A 23,502-nucleotide genomic window follows, 5' to 3' on the forward strand; every position below is an offset into this window, starting at 1 on the left:
AAAATAAAAAAATAAAAAAACAAATACATACACTGGATACAACATCAATCTTTAATAGAAATTTATATAAAATGGGTAAGCACTCACATTTCAGGAAAATTAAATATATAAAATTTGCACATTCATAAAATTCTGTACATGGAAAATCCTGACTTTCATAAAAATGTAAGCTTGCAAATCTTTCTGTAGAAATAACCTAAAAAGTAAGAGTATAAAGGCTATATAATTCAGAATAAGTGTGACTCAAAAATAACACTGCATTGTAAAGAATGACACAGCCTATAAAGTAAAACCTAAGGAAGAATTTGCATTCCTAATAAATGTGACAGTGTGAAACAAAAACACATGGTTCAATGGATCATAAAAGCAAAGGAAATATCAGAGATGGAAAAAATCAAATGAGGAATAGGAAGTACTACAAAGTATACATTCCAACATAAGGGGAAGATATTTCAAGAACTCCTACCTGGTAAAGTCCTGCAGGACTAAGTCATCCCCAGCCTCCAAACAGCAATCGGAACAAAAACTCCATGAAAGCAGAAGCTTTCACACAGAGCTGCCTAGAAGGATATGGAAAACATGCACCACGACAAAGCTGTATGCAGTTCATCAAAATGTCTTGAAAGCAAACTCACAACCGCTTCTTTCCACAAACTTTTCAAAGTACCTCATGTTGGCCCCTGCATTACATTAAATAACTAGAACAAATGTTGGCACATAACAGAAACATCTTTGAAAGACAAAGAAATACACCTTTACCAAGAGAGAGTCCTGTGCCCAAATTCAGATTCTATAAGCTGACCTCAAGCCACAAATTTCAATCCAGGCTAGATCAGGTTCTTGTCTTCCTAAGCACACACCAATCCAGTTTTCTCCCACATAAGCCTCTCTCCATCCATGGTACTCTGGAGACTTTTGTTGAAGTTTCCTAATTAACCGTGCACCCATACCACAGTCCCTAAGAAAGACCACACTATACCCCTAACCATTTTCTTACCCTCACTTTTCCTAAGGTCTGTCCCAGATCTAACACTTGGAGACTCCACCAGTTCTACTAGTAGACCTACAAGCTCCTCCCTATTACAACTTTACTGAAAGTCACCTGACCTCCTCCATACAATCCTTCCATTTCCCTGTCTATATCCAGGATGGCGATATACAGAAATTACCTGATTTCAGCTCCCAACACCTTGCTTGCCCCAGGTTCTTCCATGGCATCTAACAATCCAATCACACCACACAATTTACTTCCAATCCCATCATTCTTAGCCCCGAAATCTAAAACCCAAACTTTTATTAACACATCTCTCCAAACCAGACTTCCTGGGTTTTGTACTCTGACTCAACAGCACACACTTGTCCTCCAGGTCTCCCTCCCGTTTCCTGCATACCCAAGTATTCCCCTATTACCATGTTCTTTGGCCCCTAATGCTCTGCAGAGCCCTGGGGAACTCATTCCCCAACATACTACCCACCCTGTTTCCATGCTCTCATACTCTACTGAAGCCCACCAGGCCCCTACATTTCTCCCCATGCCTGTGGGGCTACCCCACATGACCCTCCCTGCCACAGGGTGGAAGTCCACATCATGTCAGCCTGGGCCGCCCAACCCCTGGGAACGGGCTGTCCCTTCCCTTCCCTTTGTGCACTGAGGACATGGACACAACTGAGGGTGCCACATCTGCTCACCAGTTGCTTCTCTCTAGGAAGAAGGTCCAGCTGACATTGAGCAGGAAGCTGTGCAGTCTCCAGAACTGGAAGAACACCCGGCAGTTGCACTTCACCGTCCACTTTGGGTTAGTTTCACATCCTTGCCCTGTGGGAGGGAGCAGGGGAGGCAGACATCCGCTTCTTGGCTTCCTCACAATAGATCTTCTGCCCCCCCCGCACCTCCAAACCTGCAGATTTGGGGGGAGAATGCCGCTGGGTAGATGCCCTGGGCATCTCTGTCCCATAAGCTTAAATGCAGCAAATCCCTCCCGCACTCTCCAAGCCTACCATACCACTGCAGCCTGTAACACCCCTCTCTCTCTCTCACTCTCATCTTCTCTCACTCTCTCTCTTGCTCACCTGTTCTCACTATGTTTCTCTGTAATTCTTGCAAAAAGTGCAATAAAGCTTTTTTAAAAAAAACACATTATCATCTCATTAGATACAGAAAAATAACCTGAAAAGATTCAATCCCATTCATTATTAAAAAAAAAAAAACCTCCACAAAGTAGGTACAAAAGGAATAGGTATCAAAATCATAAAGGCTATGTATGACAATTCAAAGCCAATGGCATACTGGATGGGCAAAAAGTGAAAGCATTTTTGTCAAACATGTAACACAAGGATGTCCCCTTTTACCACTCTGACAGAATGCAGTACTGTAAATTTTCACAAGAGAAAGAAAGCAGAAGAAAGAAAGAAATAGCACCTAGATTATAAAAGAGAAATTGAAATTCTAAATGCTTGCATGTGACATGCTATGGTACAAGAAAACACTAAAACAATCCGCCAAAAACGCTGCTAGAACTGGTGAAACAATTAAGTGAAGTCACAGGTTACAAATAAGCATACTGTGTAAGCTGCAGTGTTTATATATTAATGATGAACTCACTGACACAGCAATCAAAAAAATCCCAAAGATAATAACAACAGAAATCAAATGTTTAAGACTAAATGTAACCAAAGAAGCCAAAGAGCTCTATCATTAAAATCACCATACACTGATGAAAGAAATCACCAAGGACACAAAAAATGGAAAGATATCCCTTTTGGTGGATTTGAAGAATAGTATAATTAAAATCTCTACCCCACCTAAAGCTACCTAAAGATTCAATTAAATTTGTATCCAAACACCGATGACATTCTTTACAGAATTACATAAAACAAACCGAAAATTCATACAAAATCACACAAGATCCAGAATAGATAAGGTGTTCCTGAGAAAAAAGACAACAAAATTAGCCTAGATGCCTCACAACACCTGATTCAAAGTATTCTATAAATCTACACTAAACCAAATATCAAAGCACTTGCAGAAAAAGTGACACACAGACCAATGGAAGAAAACAAGGTGAGCTCCAATATTAATCCAAGTATGTACAACACCAGATTTTTAGGATTCAGATCTATCCATTGGAGAAAGGAAAAACTCTTCAACAAATGCTGTTGGCAAAAATGGATGTATTTGTGTAGAACATCGAAATTAGATTCATAACTCCCATAAAATAGGAAAATCAACTCAAAACGGATCACAGACCTAAATCTATAACCTGAGACTATGAAGCTTTTTGAAGGTAATACAAAGAAAAGCTCCAAGACACTGGAATAGGCGATGACCCTTGGAAAAGACCCTCAAAGCCCAGCAGCAAAATAAAAACTAAACAAATGGGATTAAATGAAATTAAAAGCTTTGCACAGCAAAGGAAGTCATCACAGATAGAAGAGACATACAACAGAATGAGCAGAAGATAACTGTCAGCTACCTATCTGACAAAGGATTAATATCAAGAATACATGTGCAACTTAGAAAAAAATAGCAGCAAGAAAAAACACAACCAATCCAGATATGAAATGGCCAAAGGAACTCAACAGAAAGTTCCCCATAGATATACAGATGGCCAAGAAATACAGGAAGAAATGCTCAACATCATAACCTATGAGGGAAATGCAAATCCAAACCACAATGGGATATCAGCTCACACGTACATACTGGCTAAAACCCAAAGATCAGAGAGTCACAATGATGAGGAAGATGTGGGACAAGAAGAACACTTACACACTGGTGGTGGGAATGTAAATTGGTGCAGCTGCTGTGGAAAACGGTATGGAGATTTTTAAGAAACCACAAATAGACTTGCCATATGATAGAGCAACCCATCTATTGGCTATAACCCAAAGCACATGGACATACTGTATCAGAGAGATACGTACACCACAATATTTATGCTTCACGGCAGCGACAACAAGAAATTTTCATCAGCTGAATGCGTAAGCATAGTACTATACATACATACACACACACACTCACACTCACACACACACAATGAAACAACCTTACAAATCCCTCTTTCCACAAACTTTTTCAAAAACCCTCATGATGCTCTCTGTATTACCTTAAATAACTAGAACTGATGTGGGTACATCACAGACACTCCTTTGAAAGTCAAAAATGTGGGGAGCGGTCCGGACTGGACTGAGTTACTGGAATTGGGACTTATTCTGTGCATCTGCTCTCCCACAATATGGCGCTGGGAGAGAAGTAAACAGCTTCCGCACAGCTGCCTCCAGTTCAACTAATAAACTGTAGGACTTGCTCCTGATTGGAGGAGAGCAGCGTACTCGGCGTGTGGGCAGCCGAGTTAGGATTGGCGGAGGAGGACTATAAAGGAGGAGAGAGACGGCATGCACCAGGAACATCTAAGGGGAACATCTAGCTGAAGGAACACCCGTGCAGCCCCCGAGAAGAGCCGGCCGGCGGTGTGCCGCTCCCCTGCGGAAGTGGGGAATGTGGCCAGGGGGAACTGCCCTTCCACGGAGGTGGAAGGGGCAGTAGCCAACCCGGGAAGAACCAGCAGCAAACCCGGGGAGGGCTGAGCAGACGAAAGAACAGCACAGGGTCTTGTGTCGTTCCTCCACGAAGAGGGGGAGCGACATAATGGTGCCGTGACTCGGATAGGAAACCTAGGACGGATAGAAAACTTAGGAGGGAAGAAACGTGACTCGGATAGGAAACTTAGGACGGATATGAAACTTAGGAGGGAAGAAACGGGAAGACTCAGGAAAATACCGGAGAGAGAGACTAGCAAACAGCCTAGGGTAAAGCCGGACGAAAAGGGTGCCGGAAGAAGCTATTGAAAGCCTAGGCATAGATTCGGATACGGACTACGGGGGGAAGCTGGGAGAAATCTCTAAGGTCGAAAACGAAAGTGAAAGCTAGAACAAACAGACTTGGACACGGACTGTGGGGAGAGGCCAGGAGAAATGAGGGAGGAGTATTGTTGGAGGAAAGCTTGGGGAAACATACTGGGTAGAGAAAAATGTTAGGGAAATTGAAGCCGCGGGGGGCAGGCCGAGGCGGATACGAAAGCCACTTTGGGATTCTCAAGTTAGCCCGGGAATGGGGGGCGAAAAGTTGAAACCAGAAGCTGAGACGTAAGCCAGATTGGGATCCGTCTGATTAGCCCGGGGAGCAAAGGACGGGAAGCCAAACAGTGGGGTGGAGACGTATGCTGGGTTGAATTCGCCAGGCTAGCCCGGGGAACTTAGATTGAATGCTAGTGGCGGACACGTAAGCTACGCTGTGTTACTCGCGGAAGCCGCCGCGTGCAGAGAGAGCACGGGGCGTGAATAGATAGGGAACGGGGCTGGCGCGAGGCCGTGGTGCAGACGCGAAGGGCGTGGAGACCGCAGAGCCCGCGAAGCCAAGCCGCGCAAAGCTGAGCCGCGCAGATGAGAGAGATGCGGGCTGAAGCGGCTCAGAGCTGGAAAGCTGCCGAGAAGCAGCCTCGGGGCGGGCGCAGCCGGGAAGCCGCGGGGATAAGAATGAGAGCGGGAAGCTGCAGGGATAAGAGAAACAGAAGTTTAGAAGTAAAAGAGAAATAGGAATGCTGGAAGATAGAAGTAAAATGGGAGAAATAGGAATGCCCGGAGATAGAGAAACAGAGAAATAGAAAGGCCTCCCTACAACACTGCAATGTGAGAGCTTGGATTCGGTCTGCCTGATTAAGTGAGGCGATGAGCACCTGGGCGGCTAGCAGCTTGTGCGCCGCAGGTCACCGAAGACAGGCACGAATTAACATCAGTAAGGCTTCCCCACAATGCAACAATTAGGAGGCTTGGATTCGGTCTGCCTGATTAAGGCGGTAAGCGCCAGCAAGCAGCTCGACCAGAGTATGAGCTGCAGGTCACCGAAGATAGGCACGAACCAACACTAATAAGTCTCCCCCACAATATGGCAATGAGAAGGCTTGGATTCGGTTTTAAGCACCTGCGGGCAGTTCTAGCAGAGTAGAGCATGCGCTGCAGGGCACCGAACACAGGCATGCATCAGCGCCTAAAAACCTCCTCACAACATGGCGAAGAGAGGACCCGGATTCGGTTTGCCTGATTGATAGGACTTGTAAGAGCCTGTGGCAACTCTAGCAAGTAGAGCAGAGTGTGTGCCGCGGGACACCGAAGACAGGCGCGTATCAACGCCAAAAAATAAAAAGAAAGGGGGATCTGTGGGGAGCGGTCCGGACTGGACTGAGTTACTGGAATTGGGACTTATTCTGTGCATCTGCTCTCCCACAATATGGCGCTGGGAGAGAAGTAAACAGCTTCCGCACAGCTGCCTCCAGTTCAACTAATAAACTGTAGGACTTGCTCCTGATTGGAGGAGAGCAGCGTACTCGGCGTGTGGGCAGCCGAGTTAGGATTGGCGGAGGAGGACTATAAAGGAGGAGAGAGACGGCATGCACCAGGAACATCTAAGGGGAACATCTAGCTGAAGGAACACCCGTGCAGCCCCCGAGAAGAGCCGGCCGGCGGTGTGCCGCTCCCCTGCGGAAGTGGGGAATGTGGCCAGGGGGAACTGCCCTTCCACGGAGGTGGAAGGGGCAGTAGCCAACCCGGGAAGAACCAGCAGCAAACCCGGGGAGGGCCGAGCAGACGAAAGAACAGCGCAGGGTCTTGTGTCGTTCCTCCACGAAGAGGGGGAGCGACAAAAAAAAAAAAAAAAACAAACATCACATTTACCAAGAAAAAGTCCTCTGCTATAACTCTGACTTCTATAAGCTGACTACAAGCCACAAAGTTCATTCCCAGGCTAAATCAGATTCTCCATGTACCCAAGCCCCCTATTAACCCTTATTTTATTTCAGATAAGATCCTCTCCATCTCTTGGTACTCTATAGACTTTGGTCGAATTTCCTGATTAAATCAGCACACATTCCCCAGTCCCTCCTGCAAGTTCCCTCGGCCCGCCTCCTGAAACCCTTTCCCTCACTTTTCCTAAGGTTGCTCCCCAGGCCCTGTCCCGGGTCTAACACTCTGATGCTCCACTAGTTCTTTTTTTTTCTTTTTTTTGACAGGCAGAGTGGACAGTGAGAGAGAGAGACAGAGAGAAATGTCTTCCTTTTGCCATTGGTTCACCCTCCAATGGCCACCATGGCTGGCGTGCTGCAGCCGGCGCACCACGCTGATCTGAAGGCAGGAGCCAGGTGCTTCTCCTGGTCTCCCATGAGGTGCAGGGCCCAAGCACTTGGGCCATTCTCCACTGCACTCCCAGGCCACAGCAGAGAGCTGGCCTGGAAGAGGGGCAACCTGGACAGAATCCGGCACCCCGACCAGGACTAGAACCCAGTGTGCTGGCGCCACAAGGCAGAGGATTAGCCTAGTGAGCCTCGGCGCCGGCCTCCACTAGTACTTACATGTAGACCTACCAACTCCTCCCTATTACAATTCTCCTCAAAGTCGCCTGCCTTTCTCCATACAATCCTTCCATATTCCCTATCATAGGATAGTGACATACAGAAATAACCTGTTTTCAGCTCCCAAAACCTTGCATGCCCTAGGTTCTTCCATTGAATCTAACCCTCTACTGCCGCTGCATGAAGTACTTACAATCCCATCGTCCTTAGCTTGAAACTCTAAAACCCAAACAACTACCACCATGTCTCCCAAAACCATACATCTTATGTTTTGTACTCTGAGTCAACACAAGCAGTTCTCCTTCCAGGTCTCCCTCCCACTGGCTGGACAACCGGTCTTCCCTTCTTAGCATGTTCTATGGGCCTTAATAAACGACAAAGAACCAGGGAACTCATTCACCAACATCTTATTCACCTCTGTCTCTGTGGCCCCCACTCAATTCTAGGAATGCTAGGCCCCCAAATTTCTGTCTCCACATGTATGTAGGGCTCCCCGACTTGACCCTCCATCCCAAAGGTTGGAAGTCCAACTTGTTCTCATCCTGGCCAGCCCAACTGTAGGGAACAGGCTTCCCTTCCCTTCCCTCCACTCCCCTTTGGGTCCAAGGGCTGCCATCAACAGGACACAGCCACATGTACTAACCAGTTGCTCCTGTCCAGGGTGAAGGCACAGCTGGGTTTTACCAGGAAGCCAAGGAGGTTCCAGAAATGGAAGATTACCCAGCAGCTGAACTTCCTTGTCAACTCAGTGTCCAATTTCATATCCATGAAAACGTCTACAAAAAAGTTATAAAACATTAAAGAAATGGAAGAAGACACCCAAAAATGGAAAAATCTTCCATGCTGACTCATTGGCAAAATCAACATAATGCAAATATCCATTCTACCATAAGCAATTTACAGACACAATGGGATCCTTAGCAAAGGTCAAATAGCATTTTGCACAGATGGAGAGAAAACAATGCTAAAATTCATATGAAAACACAGAACATCTGAATAGAGAAAGCAACCTTATACAACACTGACAAAACTCGAAGCATCACAATAACAGATTGCAAGACACAGCACAGGACAGTTACAATCAAAACAGCTTGGTATAGTAAAAAACTGACATACAGAACAAAGGAACAGAAAAGAAACATCTGAAATAACACACACATATCTACAACTAATCTATCTTTCAAGAAGGAGCTGAAGATCAATCCCAAGTGCAAGGGACAGTTTCTTCAAAAAATGGTCCTGAGAAAACTGCACAGATATGCAGAACTCTGAAAGAAGACCCATACCTTACACCTATACAAAAAGCAACTAAATGGCTGGCGCTGTGGCTCAATAGGCTAATCTTCCACCTGCAGCGCAGCACACCGGTTTCTAGTCCCGGTCGGGGCACCGGATTCTGTCCTGGTTGCCCCTCTTACAGTCCAGCTCTCTGCTGTAGCCCAGGAGTGCAGTTGAGGATGACCCAGGTCCTTGGGCCCTGCACTCACGTGGGAGACCAGGAGAAGCACCTGGCTCCTGGCTCCTGGTTTCAGATCAGTGCGGTGCGCTGGCCACAACGCGCCAGCCGCAGTGGCCATTGGAGCATGAACCAATGGAAAAGGAAGACCTTTCTATCTCTTTCTCATTGTCCACTCTGCCTATCAAAAATAAAAAAGCAACTAAAAACACTTTAAGGAACGAAATCTCAAACTCAGTATCATCAAATTACAGGAGAACACTAGTCTACTCTGGGTTAATTTCACATCCGTGTCCTCAGAGAGGCAGGAGGGGAGGCAGGCATCTGCTTCTGTTTCCTTACAGCTGAGCCACCGCCCACCCCCACTGCCTCCGAACCTGCGGATTTGGGGGGAGAATGCCGCTGGGAAGCCCCGGATCCCACATCCTTTGAGGCAGGCCCTGGGCATCTCTCTGTCCGTAAGCTTAAACGCAGCAAATGCCCTCATGCACTCTCCAAGCCTACCGTAACACTACCGCCAATGCCACTGCCAGCCGACCTCAACCTCGACACCACTCCCACAGACATCGCCTACTTCTCTCCGAGGCCTACTATGCAAGCACCATCCAACTAACACCTGCCCCTTCCTCCAAGCATACACAGTGTCAGCGAAAGAGGCCGCACTACCTTGAAGAACCACGGGCTGCGGCCTGAGCCCCAGCCTGACATGCCTTTCCTGTGCTCACCATCATCAGGAGCACTCCAAGGGCATCGTTGCTCCCAATCCAGCCCACCAGAAGCTCAGGGCAGTGTGGAGCTCTCCAGACCTCTGGGTTGACACCCAGCCACTCCCACATGGTGCACAGCTCTGCCAAACTGCCCATGGTAAGGGCTACTGAACGGCAGATACCCACCCAGCATCCTGGCCTGGTCAGTTCCGGGGCTGCTGCCTGGAGTCAGACAACCAAGTGCACAATGTGTTGTGCCACAGACAGGAGGGAGGGTTGGGACTATCACTCTGTACCTAAATTGCATTTATGAAATGCATGGAATTTGGATCTCTTAACTAAAAAACGGTATCTTACAAGAACACCTGAACTGTCTTCTCTTGGTCGTTTCCTAGCCCTTTCATTATGTCACAATTATAGATGACGCAGTCGCTCATCACTGTGTCCTGGGGAACAGGCTGCCTTGTTTGAAGTCCTAACTCAGAACTTTTCATCTCACACTAGCAGAATACACATTCTTCTCATCAGTCCCTGGAACATTCACTAGGACACAACATATGATAGGCCAGAAGCAAGCCTAGTAAACTCAATAACTGAAATCATTTCACCCATCTTCTATGACCAAAATGCAAGGAAACGGGAAATCAACAACTCAAGAAACTCCAGAACATATGCAAACACATGGAGACCGAGGAACATGCTCCTGAATGAATGGTGGGTCGTAGGAGAAATCAAAATGGAAATCAAGAAATTTCTGGAAATGATTGAAGATAACAGTACAACATACCAAAACGTATGGGACACAGCAAATGCAATGTTAAGAGGGAACAAAAATCAGTATATTTAGGAATAATTTTAATCAAATAAGTGAAAGAGCTCTACAATAAAAATTATCAAACACTGACCAAAGAATAATCAAGGACACACAAAAAAAACGGAAAGATATTCCTTGCTAGTGGATTGGAAGAATCTGTATCATTAAAATATCTATTTCATGGAAAGAAATCTACAGAATACCAATGACATTCTTTACAGAATTAGAAAAAACAACCCTCCAATTCATACCGAACCACAGAAGATCCAGAAACGCTAAGGTGATCCTAATGAAATAAAAATCAAGCTGGAGACATCACAATACCTGACTTCACAGCATACTAAAAAACTATACTAATTAAAACACCATGTGACTGGCAATAAAAAAACTGAGACATACCAATGGAGCGAAACAGAGAATCCCTAAGTTAGTCTAAATACATATGGCCACCTGATTTTTGACAAAAGGGTTCAGACCATTCATTGGTGTAAGGATAATCTCTTCAACAAACGGTGCTGCAAAGCTCGATGTATTCGTGTAGAAGAATGGAATCAGATCCATATCTCTCATCATTTATAAAAAATCAACTGAGATGGGCAGCCGTGCACTTCTCAGAAGACTGTTCTTACAAGTATGGTCAAAAACAGTGAGGCCAGGTGCCAGTGCTGTGGTGTAGTGGGTAGGGCCGCCAGTGGTGCTGGAATGCATTGTGGGGAACAGTGCCTGCCCTGGCTGCTCCACTTCTGATCCAGCACACTTTTAGAGGCCTGAGGAATGGCTGTTGAGGGTGGGTCGATTGTTTGGGCCTCTGTCACCCTTGTGGGGGAGACAACGTGTTGCCCCTGGCTCCTGGCTTCTTATAGCCAGTGGATGAAACATCTCTGTCTCTCCCTCCCTCTCTGTAACTCTGACTTTCAAATAAACAAATAAATCCCCCAAACAAACCAAAAAATCTGTAGTGGTTTCTCATTAAGGGCTTGAAGCCTTGTGCAGGAAAGCTCATTAGGCTAACTAGAGGAGAGAGGAAAAAAAAGGGGGGACCAGTATGGACACAAGTCTCTCTCTCTCTGCTCACCTCTAAAAAGCGAACAAGACAAAGAGCAGGCATCATTTTGGACATACTTAAAGCAGTGCCCGCCATCAGCCAAGCAGAAAAACCTGACTCTAGCAGGGTGAAATAACAGGAGGTTAGGACCTAGTGAATGCATGGAGCTAATGAACTGAGATTGTGAAAAAAGAGATGGTGGGTGAGAGAACTCACAGAGTTCATGTGAGTACTCGCCAGAGATGCTACAATTCGGTAACCTTGGCAACCTGGTGGGAGACTGCAAGGGAATTTGAGCCCACAGTCGGGGCACCACAGAGTCTTGGTGTCATCCTTCGGAAAGAGCAGACAAATGTTAAACCCACAGGAGCCAGAGATTGGAAGCTGACTGCCTAATATTCCGCTCAGCTGTGCGGAATTTCTTCCCTTCTGAATTGAAAAAGAGAGAGAGAGAGAGAGAGATGTACCATGCCTAACCTGGGTGTGTCACCTTTGGCAGACCCTTAACCCTGAAGAACCAAACAGAGCATTCTGGCCACACCCATCTCAAGCCTCTAAGGCTCCATCAAAAGCAGACAGTCCACTTAATACAGTCATAGTGTATAACAAGAAAAAACACCACAGCGAGGGAAGAAGAATCCAAAGAATATCTGCACAATGCCAAGCAACAAATGCAGAAACTGAGGAAACAAGAACAAGGAAGACATTATGATGCCCCCAAATGAACAAGACACCCCAAGCCAAGATTATGAAGATGATGAGATAGAAGAAATGCAGGATACGGATTTCAAAAAAATTTATGATAAAAACATTTAGAATTTTTCAAAAACAAATTCTTGAACTACAGAAATCCTTACTGGACAGGATAGAAAATCTCTCTCATGAAAATGAAATCTTAAGGAGGAATCAAAATGAAATGCAGAAATTAGTTGAACAGGAAAGTGTGATAGTAAAGAGAAATCTAATCTCCAATTAGACTCACAGCACCTACAGGATAGGACAGAATGGTGAGACATTGCCCAGATACTAAGAGAGAAAAACTGCCAGCCCAGAATATTATATCCTGCAAAGCTCTCATTTGTGGATCAAGGTGAAGTAAAGACCTTTCAGAGCAAACAGAAAAGGAAAGAATATGTCGCCACTCATCCAGCCCTGCAAAAGATGCTTAAAGATGTGTTAAACACAAAGATATAAGCAGGGGCATCAATATGAAAGAAGGTAAAGTAAGGAAACCTCACAGCAAAAGATCAGAGGAAGTTCAAAGCACATATTAGAAAGCATCTTTGAGAAAATGGCAGGGCAAAGTTACTACTTATCAATAGTCACATTGAACGTTAATCTTTCCAACAAAGATGCATGCAGATGAAGTGAAAGGCTGGAAAAAGATATACCATGCCAACAGAAATGAAAAATGAGTGGGTGTAGCCATCTTAATATCAGACAACATAAACTTTAACACAAAAACTGTTAAGAGAGACAAAGAGGGCCACTATATGATGATTAAGGGATCAATTCAACAGGAAGATGTAAAGATTATCAATGTATATGCACCTAAATACAGGGCACTGGTTCATTTAAAAGATATGTTAAGGGACTTAAAGGGAGAGTTAGATTCCAATATAATAGTACTGGGGGACATCAATACTCCATCTCAGAAATAGATCAACCGGACAGAAGATCAACAAGGAAACAGTAGATTTAAATGACACTATAGCCCAAATGGATCTAACAGATATCTACAGAACTTTTCCTTCTACATTTAAATAATTTACATTCTTCTCAGCAGTGCATGGAACCTACTCCAGGACTGACGACATACTAGGTCATAAAGCAAATCTTAGCAAATTCAAAAGAACTAGAATCATACCATGCAGCTTCTCAGACCATAAAGGAATGAAGTTGGAAATTAGCAACTCAGGAGTCCCTAGAGCATACGCAAACACATGGAGATTGAACAACATGCTCCTGAATGAACAATGGGTCACAGAAGTAATCACAGAGAAATCAAAAACTTTCTGGAAGTAAATGAGGATAACAGCACAACATATCAAAGCTTACGGGACACAGGAAAAGCAGTGTTAAGAGGAAAGTTTATATTAATAGGTGCCTACATCAAGAAATTGGAAAGACACCAAATAAATGAGCTTTCAATGTATCTCAAGGATCTAGAAAAACTGCAGCAAACCAGACCCAAATCTCGTAGGAGAAGAGAAATAAAATAAAATCAGAGAAGAAATCAATAGGATTGAATCCAAAAAAACATTACAAAAAATCAGCCAAACAAGGAGCTGGTTTTTTGAAAAAATAAACAAAATTAACACCCCATTGGCCCAACTAACTAAAAAAAGATGACCCAAATCAATAAAATCAGAGATGAAAAAGGAAATGTAACAACAGACACCGCAGAAATAAAAAGAGTCATCAGAAATTACTACAAGGACTTGTATGCCAGCAAACAGGGATCTAGCAGAAATGCATAGATTCCTGGACACATGCAACCTACCTAAATAGAACCAGTAAGACATACAAAACCTAAAAAGACCAATAACTGAGACAGAAATTGGAACAATAATAAAGGCCCTCCCAACAAGAAAAGCCCAGGACCAGATGGATTCACTGCTGAATACTACCAGACATTTAAAGAAGAACTAACTCCAATTCTTCACAAACTATTCAGAACAATCAAAAAAGATGGAATCCTCCCAAATTCTTTCTATGCAGCCAGCATCACCTTAATTCCTAAGCCAGAAAATGATGCAGCATTGAAAGAAAATTACAGACCAATATCCCTGATGAACATAGACGCAAAAATCCTCAATAAAATTCTCGCCAATAGAATGCAACAACACATCAGAAAGATCATCCACCCACACCAAGTGGGATTTATCCCTGGTATGCAGGGATAGTTCAATGTCCGCAAAACATTCAATGTGATACACCACATTAACAGACTGCAGAAGAAAAACCATATGATTATCTCAATTGATGCAGAGAAAGTGTTGATAAAATACAACACCCCTTCATGATGAAAACTCTAAGCAAACCGGGTATAGAAGGAACATTCCTCAATACAATGAAAGCAATTTATGAAAAACCCACAGCCAACATCCTATTGAATGGAGAAAAGATGGAAGACTTCTACTGAGATCCGGTACCAGACAGGGATGCCCACTCTCACCACTGCTATTAAATATAGTTCTGGAAGTTCTAGCCAGATCTATTGGGCAATAAAAAGAAATTAAAGGGATACAAATTGGGAAGGAAGAAGTCAAACTATCCATCTTTGCAGATGATAGGATTCTTTATTTAGGGGATCCAAAGAACTCTACTAAGAGACTATTGGTTCTCATAGAAGAGTTTTGCAAAGTAGCAGGATATAAAATCAATGCACAAAAATCAACAGCCAGGCTGGCGCCACAGCTCACTAGGCTAATCCTCTGCCTTGCGGCGCCGGCACACCACGTTCTAGTCCCGCTCGGGGCACCGGATTCTGTCCCGGTTGCCCCTCTTCCAGGCCAGCTCTCTGCTGTGGCCAGGGAAGTGCAGTGGAGGATGGCCCAAGTACTTGGGGCCCTGCACCCCATGGGAGACCAGGAGAAGTACCTGGCTCCTGCCATTGGATCAGCGTGGTGCGCTGGCCTCAGCACGCCGGCCGTGTCGGCCATTGGAGGGTGAACCAACGGCAAATGGAAGACCTTTCTCTCTGTCTCTCTCTCTCACTGTCCACTCTGCCTGTCAAAAAAATAAAAAAAAATCAACAGCCTTTGTATACAAAGGCAATGCCACAGGTGAGAAAGAACTGCTAAGATCAATTCCATTCACAATAGCCACAAAAACCATCAAATACCTTGGAATAAACTTAACCAAGGATGTTAAAGATCTCTACAATGAGAATTACAAAACCTTAAAGAAAGAAATAGAAGAGGATACTAAGAAATGGAAAAATCTTCCATGCTCATGGATGGGAAGCATCAATATCATCAAAATGACCATTCTCCCAAAAGCAATTTATAGATTCAATGCGATACCAATCAAAATACCAATGACATTCTTCTCAGATCTGGAAAAAAATGATGCTGAAATTCATATGAAGACAAAGGAGACCTTGAATAGCTAAAGGAATCTTGTACAACAAAAACAAAGTCGGAAGCATCACAATACCAGATTTCAGGACCTACTACAGGGCAGTTGTTATCAAAACAGCATGGTACAAGGACAGAAATCGATGGATACACCAATGGAATAGAGCAGAAACACCAGAAATCAACCCAAACATCTACAGCCAACTTATATTTGATGAAGGATCCAAAACCAATCCCTGGAGTAAGGACAGTCTATTCAATAAATGGTGCTGGGAAAACTGGATTTCCACGTGCAGAAGCATGAAGCAAGACCGCTACCTTTCACCTTAAACAAAATTTCACTCAACATAGATTAAAGACTTAAATCTACAACCCGACACCATCAAATACTTAGAGAACATTGGAGAAATCCTGCAAGATATAGGTACCAGCAAAGACTTCTTGGAAAAGACCCGGGAAGCACAGGCAGTCAAAGCCAAAATTAACATTTTGGATTGCATCAAATTGAGAAGTTTCTGTACAGCAAAAGAAACAGTCAGGAAAGTGAAGAGGCAACGGACAGAATGGGAAAATATTTGCAAACTATGCAACAGATAAAGGGTTAATAACCAGACTCTACAAAGAGATCAAGAAACTCCACAACATCAAAACAAACAACCCACTTAAGAGATGGGCCAAGGACCTCAATAGACATTTTTCAAAAAAGAGGAAATCCAAATGGCCAACAGACACATGAAAAAATATTCATGATCACAAGCAGTTTCACCTCACCCCTGTTAGAATGGCTCACATTCAGAAATCTACCAACAATAGATGCTGGTGAGGATGGGGGGAAAAGGGACACTAACCCACTGTTGGTGAGAATACAGACTGGTAAAGCCACTATGGTAGTCAGTCTGGAGATTCAACAGAAACCTGAACATAACCCTACCATTCAACCCAGCCATCCCACTCCTTAGAATTTACCCAAAGGAAATGAAATTGGCAAACAAACAAGCTGTCTGCACATTAATGTTTATTGCAGCTCCATTCACAATAGCTAAGACCTGGAATCACCCAAATGCCCATCAACAGTAGACTGGATAAAGAAATTATGGGAAATGCACTCTATAGAATACTATACAGCAGTCAAAAATAATGAAATCAGGTCATTTGCCACAAAATGGAGGAATCTGGAAAACACCATGCTGAGTGAATTAATCCAGTGCCAAAGGGACAAATATCATATGTTCTCCCTGATCAGTGACAACTAACTGAGCACCAAAGGGGAAACCTGTTGAAGTGAAATGGACACTATGAGAAACAGTGACTTGATCAGCACTTGTCATCACTGTTGATGTACAATGTAATACTTTATCCCTTTTAGTACTTTTTGTTCTAGTACTATTGGGTTGAACTCTGTAATTAACACACAATTATTCTTAGGTGTTTAAATTTTAACTGAAAAGTGATCCCTGTTAAATGTAAGAGTGGGAATAAGAGAGGGAGGAGATGTACATTTTGAAACATGCTCATTTGAACTTGCCCCAAATGGTGGAGTTAGAAACCTGCCAGAGGATTCCAATTCAATCCCATCAAGATTGCATGTACCAATGCCATCTCACTAGTCCAAGTGATCAATTTCAGTTCACAACTGATCACACTGATAGGTCCAAGAATCACAGGGATCACAAAAACAAGATTAGTGTCTGCTAATACTAACTGATAGAATCAAAAAGGGAGAGAATGATCCAACATGGGAAGCGGGATACACAGCAGACTCATAAAATGGCAGATGTCCTAAATGGCACTCTGGCGTCAGAATCAGCCCTTAAGGCAGTCAGATCTGGCTGAAGACCCCATGAGAGTATTTTAGGCATGGAAAGTCAAGACACTCTGGGGAAAGAAAAAAAAAGAAGACCTAAGTGGAAAATCTCTGCGAGTGAGATCCCAGTGGAAGGAACAGGGCCATCAAAGAAGGAGGTACCTTTCTCTGAAGGGAGGAGAGAACTTCCACTTTGACTATGACCCTGTCGGAATAAGATCGAAGTTGGCGAACTCAAAAGGCTTCCATAGCCTCGGCAACTCATGACTAGAGCCTAGGCAGATCATTGATGCCATAAACAAGAGTGTCAAATTGTTAAGTCAACAACAGGAGTCACTGTGTCCTTACTCCTCATGTGGGATCTGTCCTTAAGGTGTTGTCCTATGTGAAGTAATGCTATAACTAGTACTGAAACAGTATTTTACACTTTGTGTTTCTGTGCAGGTGCAAACTGATGAAATATTTACTCAATATATACTAAATTGATCTTCTGTATATAAAGATAATTGAAAATGAATCTTGATGTGAATGGAATGGGAGAGGGAGCTGGAGATGGAGAGGTGCGAGTGGGAGGGAAGTTATGGGGGGGAAGCCATTGTAATCCATAAACTGTACTTTGGAAATTTATATTTACTAAATACAAGTTAAAAAAATAGAAAGAAAAGAATATATTTGCAACTTAAAAAAAAACAGCAAAAAAACCACCAATCAGGTTATGAAATTGCCAAAGGAATACAACAGACAGTTCCCCATAGATACACAGATGGCCAACAAATATAGGAAAAAATACTCAACATCACAAGCTATCAGGGAAATGCAAGTCCAAACCACAATGAGATATCAGCTCACACGTATATACTGGCTAAAACCGAAAGGACAGAGAGTCACAATGAGGAGGAGGATGTGGGAAAAGGGGAACACTTACACACTGGTGGTAAAAATTTAAATTAGTGCAACTACTGTGGAAAACGATATAAAGATTTCTTAAGAAAATAAAAACAGACTTGTCATATGATGGAACAATTCCTCTACTGATATAACCCAAAATACATGAACGTATTATATCAGAGAGATACGTTCACCACAATATTTATTGCAGTATGCTTCATGGGAAAACAAGAAATTGTCAAGGACTTCAAACATCATCAGTTGAATTGATAAGAATAATTCTCTATCTCTCTCTCTGTACACACACACACACACACACACACACACACAATGAAACAAACTTACAAATTCCTCTTTCCACAGACTTTTTCATGAACCCTCATGATGCTCTCTGCAGTACCTTAAATAACTAGAACAAATGTGGGCACATAGCAGATACTCCTTTGAAAGCCAAGAAAAATATATTTACCAAGAGAAACTCCTCTGCCCATATTCTGACTTCCACAAGCCACAAACTTCATTCATAGGCTAAAACAGGTTCTCCCTGTTCCCAAGACCCCTATCAACCCAGTTTTCTTTCAGATAACATCTTCTCCATCTCTTGGTAGTCTGCACACTTTTGTCAAATTTCCTGATTAACTCAGCACCCATTCCCCAGTCCCTCCTGAAAGTTCCCTCTACCCGCCACCTGATACCCTTCCCTCACTTTTCCTAAGGTTTCTCCCCAGGGCCTGTCCTGGATCTCACACTCTGATACTCCACTAGTTCTTACAAGCAGACCTATTACAGCTCCTCCCTATTACAACTCTCCTCAAAGTTGCCTGCCTTCCTCCTCACAATCCTTCCATTTTCCTTTTCTATCATAGGATGGTGACATACAGACACAAACTGTTTTCAGCTCCCAAAACCTTGCACGCCCCAGGTTCTTCCATGGCATCTAACCCTCCACTCCCACTGCATGAAGTACTTGCAATCCCATTGTCCTTAGCCTGAAAATTTAAAACATAACAACTACTACCACGTCTCTCCAAACCAGACTCTTATGTTTTTACTCTGATTAAACATTTGACAGTATTCCTCCCAGATTCCCCTCCCACTGCCTGGACAACCATTCTTCCCTTCTTAGCATGTTCTTTGCCCCTCAATTCTCGGCAAAGCCCCAGGGAAATCATTCCCCAATATCTTATTCAACTCTGTCTCTGTGGTTCCTCTATTCTAGGAACGCTAGGTCCCCACATTTCTGTCTCCACATGTATATAGGGCTCCCACCACTTGACCTTCCTTCACAAAGGTTGGAAGTCCACTTTGCTGTCAGCCTGGCAGCCCAACCCCAGGGCACAGGGTTCCCTTCCCTTCCCTTCCCTTCTCTCCTCCTTGGGCCCAAGGGCTGCCATCAACAGGACACAGCCACATGTACTACTAACCAGTTGCTCCTGTCCAGGGTGAAGGCACAGCTGGGTTTTACCAGGAAGCCAAGGAGGTTCCAGAAATGGAAGATTACCCAGCAGCTGAACTTCCTTGTCAACTCAGTGTCCAATTTCATATCCATGAAAATGTCTACAAATAAAGTTACAAAACATTAAGAAATGGAAGACGACACACAAAAATGGAAAAAATCTTGCACGTTGACTCATTGGCAAAATCAACATAATGCAAATATCCATTCTACCATAAGCAATTTACAGACACAATGGGATCCTTAGCAAAGGTCAAATAGCATTTTGCACAGATGGAGAGAAAACAATGCTAAAATTCATATGAAAACACAGAACATCTGAATAGAGAAGGCAACCTTATACAACATTGACAAAACTTGAAGCATCACAATAACAGATTGCAAGACACAGCACAGGACAGTTACAATCAAAACAGCTTGAATATAGGCAAAAAAAAAATGACAACAATGGAACAGAAAAGAATGGAACAGAAAATATAACAATGGGACAGAAAAGAAACACCTGAAATAACACACACATCTACAACTAATCTATCTTTTTTTTTTTTTTTTTTTTTGACAGGCAGAGTGGACAGTGAGAGAGAGAGACAGAGAGAAAGGTCTTCCTTTGCCGTTGGTTCACCCTCCAATGGCCGCCGCTGCAGCCGGCGTACCGCGCTGATCCTGGCAGGAGCCAGGAGACAGGTGCTTTTCCTGGTCTCCCATGGGGTGCAGGGCCCAAGCACCTGGGCCATCCTCCACTGCACTCCCTGGCCATAGCAGAGAGCTGGCCTGGAAGAGGGGCAACCGGGACAGAATCCGGCGCCCCAACCGGGACTAGAACCCGGTGTGCCGGCGCCGCAAGGTGGAGGATTAGCCTATTGAGCCACGGCGCCGGCTCTACAACTAATCTATCTTTCAAGAAGGAGCTAAAGATCAATCCCAGGTTCAAAGGACCATTTCTTTATAAAAAGGTCCTGAGAAAACTGGACCTCCACATGCACTACTATGAAAGAAGACCCATACTTTACACCTTATACAAAAAGCAACTAAAACACGTCAAGGAACAAAATCTAAAACTCAATATCATCATATTATTAGAGAACATTGGGGAATACTGGAAAACATTGGCTTAAAGAAAGATTTCTGGGAAAAAATGCCAGTAGCACAATAAAAGCTGAAACAGACAAATGTGATTCCATCAAGCTGAGAAGCTTCTGCACTACAAAAGGAACACTCAGAAAAGTAAAGAGGCAACCAAAAGGATGGGAGAAACTATTTGCTAACTATGAAACTGATAAAAGATTAATATCCAGGCCAGCGCTGCCACTCAATAGGCTAATTCTCCACCTGCAGCGCTAGCACTCTGGGTTCTAGTCCCGGTGAGGGCGACAGATTCTGTCCCTGTTGCTCCTCTTGCAGTTCAGGCTCTGCTGTGGCCAGGAGTGCAACGGAGGATGGCCCAAGTCCTAGAGTCCTGCACCTGCATGGGAGACCGGGAGAAGCACCTGGCTCCTGGCTTCGGAGCAGCGTGGTGTGCCAGCCGCGGCAGCCAATTGGGGGTGAACCAATGGAAAAAGGAAGACCTTTCTCTCTGTTTCCCTCTCTCTCACTGTATAACTCTGCCTGTCAAAAAACAAAGATTAATATCCAGCATCTAAAAAGAGCAAAGTGAAGAGGCAACCAAATGAATAAGAGAAAATAATCTGCCAACTATGAAACTTATAAAAGATTAACATCCACAATCTACAAAGAGTTCAAGGAACTCAACAGCAACAAAACAAAAATTCCATTTAAAAATAGGCAAAGGACTTGAACAGGCATGTTTCAAGAGAGCAACTTCATATGGCCAACAGACACATGAAAAACGGCTCAGGATCGCTAGCCATCAGGTTTCACCACACCACAGTCAGAATGGCTCTCATACTAAAATCAACAAACAATAAATGCTGCTGAGGATCTGGCACTATGCTACCCTAATACACTGTTGGTAGAAATGTAACCTGGGGAAGCCACTGCCTAACACAGTATGGAGATACCTCAGAAAGCTGAAAATAAATCTACCATATGACTCAGCAATCCTCCTGGTGATTTACCCCTAGGAAATGAAATCAGCAGATTTTAAAGGGTTATCTGTACCTCCAGGTTTACTGCAGCTCAGTTCACAATAGCTGAGATACGGAATCAAACCTGATGTCCATGAACTGATGACAGGAAGTCGAGAGTCTCCAGAAGAGCAAGATTGCCTGAGGCCGGCGCCGCGGCTCACTAGGCTAATCCTCCGCCTAGCGGCGCCGGCACACCGGGTTCTAGTCCCGGTCGGGGTGCCGGATTCTGTCCCGGTTGCCCCTCTTCCAGGCCAGCTCTCTGCTGTGGCCAGGGAGTGCAGTGGAGGATGGCCCAGGTGCTTGGGCCCTGCACCCCATGGGAGACCAGGAAAAGCACCTGGCTCCTGGCTCCTGCCATCGGATCAGCGCGGTGCGCCGGCCGCAGCGCGCTGGCCGTGGCGGCCATTGGAGGGTGAACCAACGGCAAAGGATGACCTTTCTCTCTGTCTCTCTGTCTCACTGTCCACTCTGCCTGTCAAAAAAAAAAAAAAAGATTGCCTGGCAGCTGAGGGTCAGTGTCCACTCTGCGTTAGTTTCACATCCGAGTCCTTCTTGGGCGGGAGGCGAGGCAGACAGCTGCATCATGGCTTCTGCACACCTGAGCCCCTGCCCAACCCCCGCTGCCTCTGAACCAGTGGATTTGCAGGGAAAACACTGCTGGGAAGCACTGGGATCCCCCATCCTTTGAGGCAGGCCCTGGGCATCTCTCTGTTCATAAACTTAAACACAACAAGTCCATCCTGCACTCTACAAGCCTACTGAACCGCTACTGCCAATGCCAGCCAACAACGACACTGCCTTGGATATAGCCTACTTCTCCCCTAGGCCAACTGCACAAGTACCACCCAACTAACACCCATCCCTTCCTCCCAGAAACACAGCATCAGCAGAACAGGCCACACTGCCTTGAAGAACCAGGGGCTACAGCCTGAGCCCCAGCCTGACATGCCTTTCCTGTGCTCACCATGATCAGGAGCACTCCAAGGGCATCGTTGCTCCCAATCCAGCCCACCAGAAGCTCAGGGCAGTGTGGAGCTCTCTACACCTCCCAGGCTGACACCCAGCCTCTCCCACATGGTGCACAGCTCTGCCAAACTGCCCATGGGCACGGCTACTGAACAGCAGGTACCCACCCAGCATCCTGGCATGGTCGGTGCCAGGGTTGCTGCCCGGAGTCAGACAAACAAGTGCACAATGTGTTATGCCCCTGACAGGGAGGTAGGGTAGGGACTATCACTGTGTACCTAAATTGCATTTATGAAATGCATGGAATTTGGATCTCTTAACTAAAAAACAGTATCTTACAAGAACACCTGAACTGTCTTCTCTTGGTCGTTTCCTAGGCCCTCCCCTATGTCAAAACTGTAGGTGACTCAGTTGCTCATCACTTTGTCCCTGAGAACAGGCTGCCTTGTTTGAAATGCTAACTCAGAACATTTCATCCCACAACTTGCAGAATACATATTCTTCTCATCAGTCCCTGGAACTTTGTCTAGGACACAACATATGTTAGGATATAAAGCAAGCCTAGAAAACTCAATAACTGAAATCAGTTCATGCATCTTCTATGATCAAAATGAAAGGAAACCGGAAATCAACAACTTAGGAAACTCCAGAACATATGCAAACACGTGGAGTCCGAGCAACATGCTCCTGAATGAATGGTTGGTCTTAGGAGAAATCAAAATGAAAATCCAGAAATTTCTGGAAATGATTAAAGATAACAGTACAAAATAGCAAAACGTATGGGACACAGCAAATGC

The 23,502-nt window shown here is 44.4% G+C and overlaps 1 protein-coding gene across 4 annotated transcripts in view; it reads right to left on the reverse strand.

Moving 5' to 3' along the window:
• Positions 1-23,502, reverse strand: part of LOC108175467 (glutamate receptor ionotropic, NMDA 2A) — a 290,700-nt gene that overhangs the window by 76,079 nt on the left and 191,119 nt on the right. Inside the window, exons 6-8 of one of the 4 annotated variants that reach the window (XM_070064531.1) lie at positions 19,621-19,753; positions 8,044-8,176; positions 1,690-1,816 (exon numbers count right to left, since the gene is read on the reverse strand). The exons of 1 other annotated variant lie outside the window; for it this stretch is intronic. The gene's annotated coding sequence lies outside the window, so the exon portion shown is untranslated. Of the gene's footprint in view, positions 1-1,689; positions 1,899-8,043; positions 8,177-19,620; positions 19,754-23,502 lie in introns of all 4 variants that reach the window. 2 more of the 4 variants (XM_070064530.1, XM_070064533.1) reach the window with 2 other exon arrangements.

Source organism: Oryctolagus cuniculus, chromosome 19, assembly GCF_964237555.1.
Source record: "Oryctolagus cuniculus chromosome 19, mOryCun1.1, whole genome shotgun sequence".
Classification (NCBI taxonomy): Eukaryota; Metazoa; Chordata; class Mammalia; order Lagomorpha; family Leporidae; genus Oryctolagus; species Oryctolagus cuniculus.